Source organism: Lissotriton vulgaris, unplaced genomic scaffold, assembly GCF_964263255.1.
Source record: "Lissotriton vulgaris unplaced genomic scaffold, aLisVul1.2 SCAFFOLD_12626, whole genome shotgun sequence".
Lineage (NCBI taxonomy): Eukaryota > Metazoa > Chordata > Amphibia > Caudata > Salamandridae > Lissotriton > Lissotriton vulgaris.
Genome location: NW_028250371.1, coordinates 13,572 through 23,605, shown reverse-complemented (window position 1 = coordinate 23,605; position 10,034 = coordinate 13,572). Strand labels below are relative to the sequence as shown.

Here is a 10,034-nt window from a genome sequence, read left to right as displayed (position 1 = left end):
CGGCACTCTGAAATATTTACCCAGATCCATGGCCTTAACTACATTAGTGCCAATATCCGTGGAAACATAACCAATCTTGCGTTTTTTTGGTGACAGCCATTGAAAGACCTTTGTGTTAAACTCCTTCAAAATGTTTTCTCCTGTATGACTTGTCTCCATGCCAAACATGGCTAGTGTTGCATGTTTCCGAGCAGCTTTAAAACAAACACCTGCGTTTAGCTTTGCTTTAACCCCTGAAAAAGAGACCCAGTGTGCAGTGATGCACATGTAATCAGTGCCTGCGCCACTGGTCCACATGTCTGTTGTCAGATGTATAGTGTGAACAGCACTCTTCTGCAAAGCTGCCCCAATCACCTCCAGCACATCTTCATGTAGTGCTGGTACCGCAACTCTGGCAAAATAGAACCGGCTAGGAACCTTCCATTTAGGGCTGAGCGTTGCCACTAATTCTAGAAAACCAACCCCTTCCACAAAAGAAAAAGGGAGAAGGTCCAGAGCTAGCATTTTAGCCAGCTTAGTGTTAGTTATACAGACGCGTCAGTGGGTGGTTGCGATCAAATGACGCTTCTGAAAACAACATGGTTCTAATGGTGGGCTGGACCATTTTACGGGATGATGATGACTTCTTCGACCCAGTTACGCTCGATGATGAACTTTTTCGCATTAGTGTCTCAGTCTCTCCCACACTCTTAGTGTGGCTCACAGGGGGTGTGCTCCTGACAGGGGTACTGGGTGTAAGTGAAGTGTTTGACGCTTCTTCCTCCTCGTCATCATCAGATGAAACATCAACGTATACAGTTTGTTGACTTCCAATTCGGGCTTCCTTGATCTCCTTTAGGTGCGCAAACCATTGGACACTGTGCTGTCTCTCAAGATGACCTCTCTGGCCTCCGGTACCTTAGTTGGTACCAAAGTTACCACGACTAACTGCAAGCTTACAAATGCTACAAATGGCTATGTTTTCCCTTTTTGGGCAAACACTAAAGAAGTCCCAAACTGCGGACTTGAAATGTCTGTGGGGGACGGAGGAGGCGATACTGGTGGTGGTCATGCTGCTAATGCCAGATGAAGTGGAGGATGTGTGTTGCCGAACTTTACTACGTTGTGCACTTGCACCACCACTAATTGAGGTCGAGGTGGATGGAGGTCCCTTCTGGCGAGAAAGAAATATGGAAGCGGTAGGTGGTGGTGTACTAGTTAACTCCAATGATGGTGGTGTTCCCATTGCCTCCTCGTCGACAACATCATGACGCTCAGCAGCTTTTCGGGCTAGGGTCAAAATGTCTGTTTGCTGCATGCCCGCTGAGGCTGGAGTGACGTCTATGATGACTGCGTCGTCGTCGTGAGAGTCTTCATCAGCAGGAGTATATGCCACTTCTTGTTCAGCGTCAGCATCACACTCCATAATTATGAGACTTTCGGGGGCCTTCCTTTTACGCTTAGCTTAGCTACCTTTGTCAGATCATGGTGTGCCTCACTCTCAGACGGCATTGGTGGTTCCCAAGTTTGATCCGTATCATCAGAAGGAGGTGGGCTTGAAGAAGAGGTAGACACCATCCTTGATCTTTTCCTTGCTAGGGATGTGGAAGACAATGAATGATCAGGAGGAGTGGCTTCCTCAAATGATACCTCGGCTTGAATGTTGATTTCCTGATGTGCCCCTACTTCGGGAGGAACAACTATTGTGGGCACTTGTGCCCCACCATGCACCTCTGCTTGTGCATCTCCTTGCGCTGCCTCTCCTTCCACATGTACTTGGGCTTGTACTTGCACATGTGGTTGTTGTTGCGGCTGTGGTTGTTCAACAATCGTCAGATGAGTTACAACAACCTGTGTTGATTGAGGGACATTGCTGCTACTTTCTTGCGATGAGCCAACATAGTTAAGTTGGCATGGTGGTGGTGGCACTGAGCCCAATGGAGCGGGGGTGCTGCTCCCAGCTTGGTCCCCAGCAGATCCTGCTGCTGCTGCAGGTGTACTTTTTCTTTATTCCCCAAAAATGTGGCGGGCGGCACACCAGTCTCCTTGGTAACTTGCTTCTTCTGCTCCTTACTTGCAACTTTCTTGCTAGAGGAGCTACGGGGAACTTTTTTTGGGGCCATCTTCTTCAGAGGTCAGAACAGCAGGCCGCAGTTGCACGAGTTGCAGAGTTGTCTGTGGCCAGACGTGACGTCGCGTGACGTTATGCTGCACAACACACACCGCTGCAGGACTTCTTCCTGGCACTGGTGGTTCTCTTGAGTCTTGTGCACCTAAAAGCAATGGAAGACAGAAGAACATCAGTTCAGTTATAAACCCCAAAAAGTCGAAAAACACATAAAAATCAGCACAATCCCATGCCATCCATGCCCTCAATGATGTTTAAATTCAAGACACCCCACAGAAAGACTAGGCCCATGCACCACTCACTACCCCTGGGCAAAAGGCCCCAACAGCAGCCAAAGAAATCGAAAAACACAGAAAAATCAGCACAATCCCATGCCATATATGCCCTCAATGATGTTTAAATTCAAGACACCCCACAGAAAGACTCAGTCCATGCACCACTGTACCCTCGGCCAACGCAATGAGCCATCGAATATTGGCGTATGAGAGCATTGTCACGGGTGAGGTCAAGAGGATCTTGAGCGAAAAGGTGTATGTAAAATACAACATCAGGAAGACTGAAAGAGCAGCCCTGGACACTTTGAAATCCAACTGTAATATTGTTGTGAAGCCAGCGGATAAGGGCGGGGCCATCATCATCCAAGACACTGCAAAGTATAAAGAGGAAATCTGGCGTCAACTTAATGATGGTATCAGCTATCAAAAGCTTACCTCGGATCCCACCAAAGGACTGGCGGCCGAGATTCAAAGGGTAACACAGGAGGGGCTCCAACAAGGCTTCCTTACAGATCACGAATATCAATACCTCAATCAGAGACACCCCCGGATCCCAACTATCTATACCTTACCCAAGGTACACAAGGACATGCATAATCCCCCAGGACGCCCTATCGTCTCTGGGTGTGGGTCCATCCTTGAGCCACTCTGCCGTTACGTAGATTTCTTCCTAAAACCTTTAGCAGAAGCGACCACCACCTACCTGAGAGATACCACACACGTTATTAACTTGGTAGACGGTAAACCATTCAATCCAGAAGAGGAACTACTGGTAACGTGCGACATTGTGTCGCTATATACGAGCATCCCCCAGGAGGAGGCACTCGTGGTGGCTACTGTAGCCCTCGACAGCCGCGAAGCCCCTGTACAAGTACCAACCCGATTCCTCATCCTTCTACTAAAAATAGCAATGATGAGGAACTTTTTTATGTTCCAAAATGTATTTTACTTACAAACCAAGGGCGTGGCAATGGGGGCAGCATTTGCCCCAGACCTGGCAATTCTTTTCATGGCTTTTTATGAAAATACCTTCATCATGAACAACTGCAACCCTTTTCGACATCAAATACGCATATGGATGTGGTATATTGATGATGTTTTGATCATATGGAACGGGAACGAGGCTGATCTGCAAGGGTTTCATTCCTGGCTTAACCTACAGTCCTCAGATATCCAATTCACAATGCAAGCAAGTAATAACAGAATTGATTTCTTGGATATCAGTATAGTAGCAGAAGAAGGGTCATTGTACACCACACTCTTCAGGAAGCCTGCGGAACGAAACTCGTTGTTACTGTACTCAAGCCATCATCCGCGCAGTCTTCGAGACAATCTACCTCATGGTCAGTTCCTTTGGGTTCGGAGGAACTGTAGTAAGAAGGAAGACTACATGGCGCAATCTGATATACTGATGACACGCCTGATAAACGCTCACGGAAGAGGGCATGGTTTAGTCACCGTGAGACGCTCCTGGAACCATCCACTCGAAACGATCAAGGGGATAAACGCATCATCTGTGTGACTACATTCTCAACCAAAAGTCATGCAATCAAAAAGACAATCAATAAACATTGGGGTCTAATTGCTGATGAGTTGGAAAGCACTGATGTACCCATGCATGCCTTCAAAAAGGCTAGATGTCTGAGAGACTACGTAGTATCATCTTTCCTGGCACCCACCCTGGCCTCTTGCTGGAAACAACCGCCCATAGTCGGACACTTCAGATGTGGGAGTTGTAAAGCCTGTCCCTCTACGATCCAATCAAAGGATTTTACGTTCAAAAACCACCATCACACATACAAGAGCCACACGAACTGCAACACTAGAAATGTAATTTATGGGATAATTTGCCCCTGCGAACTGATCTACGTAGGTCAAACCCAACAACGGGTGAAAGCTAGATTTCTTGCACATTGCAGTCGCATAAGATGCAAAACACCGGGGGCACCACTAGTTGAACACTGTGAAAGAGAAAACCATCTCCCTGAAACACTGAAATAGGCTGTTCTGGAACATGTGACTCTAGGCCCCAGGGGTGGTGATTTATCTAGTATCCTCAATACCAGAGAATTGAAGTGGATCCATATTTTCAATTCCATAACAGAGGGTTTAAATGAATCGGAAAGTAGTTTCGCACAGTTGGCTAACCTCTGAATGCAATAGTCCATATCACTTTAAGAGATAAATGCACTGAAGACACCCTTAGTGGACCGTGGTAATGCCTTTCACTAACCTGCGAGTTTTGTGCACATTATCCTGTGATCACCCATGTGTTAACAAAGGCCTGTTTAGATGTGTGCTCCAAGTTTGTGTGAAATGATGGTTGTATTACTTGCCAACTCTATGGGGTTCTCCGAATATAAATGTTAATTATGCATTGATTCCCAGAAATACTCGTTATATGTTCCAAGAATTACCTAACTTGCACGTTTTGACTCTGTCACTGAACTAAGGCGGGTGTTTCACTATCCTGTGAGATTGGTGCACACTGCCATAAATTGTATGTTCAGACATAATGTGAACCATGGGATACCCCTTTTTTAGAAATACTGAATGCCTCCCCGTGGGCTTAATAACTTACCAACTCTATGGGGCTCTCCCAGTAAACAATGGCTCTGCTTTCACTATCCTGTGAGACTTGTGCGCACTGCCATAATGTATTTTATTGACCACGATTATTACTCTGAATAATGATGTGTTGACCATATGTCTAGGTATACTTCTTATAATGCAAGATCCAAATCTAACCAATACATCTTTCTCACGTGTCCTAACCATTACCTACCCTTTGAAGTATTTCTATCTAAGCCTCATACTTCGGAAATACGTTTGGCACCCTCGCGAGAAAATTACCAAAAAATTTTTATTACAAAAATATGGGTTTTAATATTTAAGCCATTTTTTTCAAGAAATCCTTCTTTCCTAATCCTTCCTCTGTCGAACCTGCAGAGAGTAGTCTTTCTACTAGCCTCACTCTAACTCCGGGCTGAGGCCCCGCCCCCTTCCTCCAACCAGGAAGTTTACTTGGTACACAGGGAGAGGGTAGCTTGCGAGACGTGCTGCTGTAGTACACTGACTTCCAAACCGGCGATTCAGGTGAGCGATTCGAACAATAGGATTTCCCACAATCCAGGTCTGTTCAGTCAATATGAGGTTTGGTGACATTATACAAACTGTAACCTGGGCTTTATCCTGCTTGTTTTACAGGATGGCCTCTTCGGTATATTTAATGCAATTCTGCAATCTGATCCTGTTTTAGAGGTGAGCAGGTCGTCGCTTCTTTCAGACGCGCTAATGCTCTTAAGCTATGTGCAATATCAATTTCCGTCTGTTCTGACTTCCTCCCCTTATTTAAACCTCTCCAACTTAAACTTCAGAGTAAGACCATATGGCGAGGTAATACAAGCGAGACCGGGCTACTGAACTATACTGACTTCTGCACCTTTGGTTCAGGTGAGGGATTCAAGCTATGGGTTGTCCCCGGATTGGGTCTGTTCAGTCAATGTGTTAGCTGGTAACATTAGACAGACCGTAACTCGGTTTTTAACCTATTTGTTTTGCAGGAGGCTCGTTTGGTATGTTTAATGCATTGGCGATACTCAGATCCAATTTTTTAGGTGAGGTGGCCGTTTTTCTGACACGTTTTTTGTTCTCAAGTAGTGTGTAGCATAACCTTCTCTGACTCCCCGTATTTTTACCTCTTTAATGTTAGAGCATAACCATAGAGGTTTAGATGAAGACTTCCCTGTGCTTTCATTTTGACACAGTCGACAGTGTCAACCTTGATTCATTTGTACCGCCCAATCATCTCTGTGGAGGTATGTTCCGACCAGATAAGCGGTAAAATCTACATGCATATCATTTGAGTAAATATTCTTGCACATCTGAATATTTTTATGTTCTTTGAATGACAGGCAACCCTGAGAGCAAGCATATCGATGTTTCCTTGTGCCTGAGTGGTACAGGCATTCCATCCAGCCACACACACGGACCCCATAAGTTAAATTAGAGGTCCAAGGTATGATCACCTTGAGGGCTCTGTGATTGTTTATACAATTACAAGAAATACCATGGTAACCAAATTTTCCATATTGATTATAGAATAGCGGCATTCCGGCTTACCTAACACACGGAATATACGCGCTTCCCACGCACGTGTAAGCAAATGTGAGTTCCCGCTTTTTTAATAATTATTATAAGGATACCCCATAAATATAAGTGCTTTGTCGACAGGATTTTGTGATGGAAGTAGTAAGTTAATTTCCAACCATACTTCACAATAGATTACAGCAGAAATACGACAAGGTCCCTGCCGCCGGAGATTGAACCATGCTCCAATAGAGCACACACAAGCGCCCCTAAGGTATGCCCCTTACTATGTGCAGTCGATATATCTAATCAGCATAAAGCGGGTCTGCTAGCGATATTAACTAGAGTTTGCGGTCACCTATTAGATGACTTTTTTTATGACCTTTCTTGTAATCTTTATATAGGAACAAAATCCAAGTCCCGTGTGAATCTAATTCCAATTCTATTCCGGTCCTTCTCCTCCTGTGCGATAGGTGAGTGCACTCTGTACCCTAAAGACTCTGGAGGTTATCCCCAAGAAATGTTTGTACCACGGACTTCATGTTCTGTGGCTATATGACAACACGTTTTTAACCAACCGCCTGCCTTGTATGTACCAACAAGGTCGGTGTGTACTAATTAATTTTTTAATTACTTTTTAGGAGGTTGCCCACCCACAACCAATCTGTCCTGAAGAAGACCCCTTTTGTAAGGACTACTATCCTACGCATCTTTCGGGTCGAAACGTAGACCATATAAACTTCACCAACTCCTACCCCCAAGCTAGACCGAAGCAGCTGAAGGCGAGTTAGGTGGTCTGCATCACTTGATTTCTGGACTCTATACGAGCATAATATTGTGGCCCTTGGTTCAAGGAACCACATGAATATTGTTTTTTGAAGCCATGATGAATACCTGTCACGAATGATTCTGACTATTCCCCTCAATCCTTTTCTATCCTTGACACTTTCCCTCACTTCACCCCCCTTCCTTGTTGTGTATGTGGGCACATATACATACAGTTTGTTGAATTATTATTGATGAAACCTAACCAATGAAAGGTAATAATGCAATTTTGAAATAAATCCTGTTGCATTTAATAATTTGTCTTTTTGAAATAACTATATAAAATGGTAAATCTTTTGTTTTTTGTCTGGGACCCTTTTCCCGTATACCACAGAAAGACTAGGCCCATGTACCACTCACTACCCCTGGGCATAAAGGATGAAAGCTAGGCAAAATGGGTGCAGGCCTGAGAACACAGCCTGCCTTCAAAATGGCCTCTTGCCCCCAGCACATGGCCAGGCCTGTCTGTACTAGCACTTAAAATGGCCCCCACCCACAATGCCAGTCCCCAACAGCAGCCAAAAAAATTGAAAAACACACAAAAATCAGCACATTCCCATGCCATCCATGATGTTTACATTAAAGAGACCCCACAGAAAGATTCAGTCCATGCACCACTCACTAGCCCTGGGCAAAAGGCCCCAACAGCAGCCAAAAAAATCAAAAAAACACAGAAAAATCAGCACAATCGCATGCCATCCATGCCCTCAATGATGTTTAAATTCAAGACACCCCACAGAAAGACTAGGCCCATGCACCACTCACTACCCCTGGGCATAATGGATGAAAGCTAGGCAAAATGGGTGCAGGCCTGAGAACACTGCCTGTATTCAAAATGGCCCCTTGCCCCCAGGCACATGGTCAGGGCCTGCCTGTACCCGCACTCAAAATGGCCCCCACACACATGGCCTGTCCCCATCAACACCCCAAAAAATCGAAAAACACAGAAAAATCAGCACAATCCAATGCCATCCATGTCCTCCATTATGTTCACATTAAAGAGACCCCACAGAAAGACTCAGTCCATGCACCACTCACTAGCCCTGGGCAAAAGGCCCCAACAGCAGCCCAAAAAATTGAAAAACACAGAAAAATCAGCACAATCCCATGCCATCCATGCCCTCAATGATGTTTAAATTCAAGACACCCCACAGAAAGACTAGGCCCATGCACCACTCACTACCCCTGGGCATAATGGATGAAAGCTAGGCAAAATGGGTGCAGGCCTGACAACACTGCCTGCATTCAAAATGGCCCCTTGCCCCCAGGCACATGGCCAGGGCCTGCCTGTACCAGCACTCAAAATGGCCCCCACCCACATGGCCAGTCCCCATCAACACCTCAAAAAATCGAAAAACACAGAAAAATCAGCACAATCCAATGACATCCATGCCCTCCATGATGTTTACATTAAAGAGACCCCACAGAAAGACTCATTCCATGCACCACTCACTAGCCCTGGGCAAAAGGCCCCAACAGCAGCCAAAAAAATCGAAAAACACAGAAAAATCAGCACAATCCCATGCCATCCATGCCCTCAATGATGTTTAAATTCAAGACACCCCACAGAAAGACTAGGCCCATGCACCACTCACTACCCCTGGGCATAATGGATGAAAGCTAGGCAAAATGGGTGCAGTCCTGAGAACACTGCCTGCATTCAAAATGACCCCTTGCCCCCAGGCACATGGCCAGGGCCTGCCTGTACCAGCACTCAAAATGGCCCCCACCCACATGGCCAGTCCCCATCAACACCCCAAAAATCGAAAAACACACAAAAATCACCCACATCCAATGCCATCCATGCCTTCCATGATGTTTACATTAAAGAGACCCCACAGAAAGACTCATTCCATGCACCACTCACTAGCCCTGGGCAAGAGGCCCCAACAGCAGCCAAAAAAATCGAAAAACACACAAAAATCAGCACAATCCAATGACATCCATGCCCTCCATGATGTTTACATTAAAGAGACCCCACAGAAAGACTCATTCCATGCACCACTCACTAGCCCTGGGCCAAAGGCCCCAACAGCAGCCAAAAAAATCGAAAAACACAGAAAAATCAGCACAATCCCATGCCATCGATGCCCTCAATGATGTTTAAATTCAAGACACCCCACAGAAAGACTAGGCCCATGCACCACTCACTACCCCTGGGCATAATGGATGAAAGCTAGGCAAAATGGGGGCAGTCCTGAGAACACTACCTGCATTCAAAATGGCCCCTTGCCCCCAGGCACATGGCCAGGGCCTGCCTGTACCAGCACTCAAATTGGCCCCCACCCACATGGCCAGTCCCCATCAACACCCCAAAAAATCGAAAAACACACAAAAATCACCACTGTCCAATGCCATCCATGCCCTCCATGATGTTTACATTAAAGAGACCCCACAGAAAGACTCAGTCCATGCACCACTCACTAGCCCTGGGCAAAAGGCCCCAACAGCAGCCAAAAAAATCGAAAAACACAGAAAAATCAGCACAATCCCATGCCATTCATGCCCTCAATGATGTTTAAATTCAAGACACCCCCCAGAAAGACTAGGCCCATGCACCACTCACTACCCCTGGGGATAATGAATGAAAGCTAGGCAAAATGGGTGCAGGCCTGAGAACACTACCTGCATTCAAAATGGCCCCTTGCCCCCAGGCACATGGCCAGGGCCTGCCTGTACCAGCACTCAAAATGCCCCCCACCCACATGGCCAGTCCCCATCAACACCCCAAAACATCG

At 46.0% G+C, this 10,034-nt stretch overlaps 2 long non-coding RNA genes across 2 annotated transcripts; both read left to right on the top strand.

Moving 5' to 3' along the window:
• Window positions 1-5,411: 5,411 nt before the first annotated feature.
• On the top strand, window positions 5,412-5,837 carry LOC147663277 (uncharacterized). Its single transcript, XR_015305359.1, has 3 exons — window positions 5,412-5,478; window positions 5,590-5,643; window positions 5,760-5,837. It is a non-coding gene; the product is annotated as an uncharacterized LOC147663277 (long non-coding RNA).
• A 120-nt stretch (window positions 5,838-5,957) lies between these two features.
• LOC147663276 (uncharacterized) lies at window positions 5,958-7,547 on the top strand. The gene is made up of 4 exons (XR_015305358.1): window positions 5,958-6,549; window positions 6,666-6,745; window positions 6,876-6,944; window positions 7,113-7,547. It is a non-coding gene; the product is annotated as an uncharacterized LOC147663276 (long non-coding RNA).
• The last annotated feature ends 2,487 nt before the right edge of the window (window positions 7,548-10,034 follow it).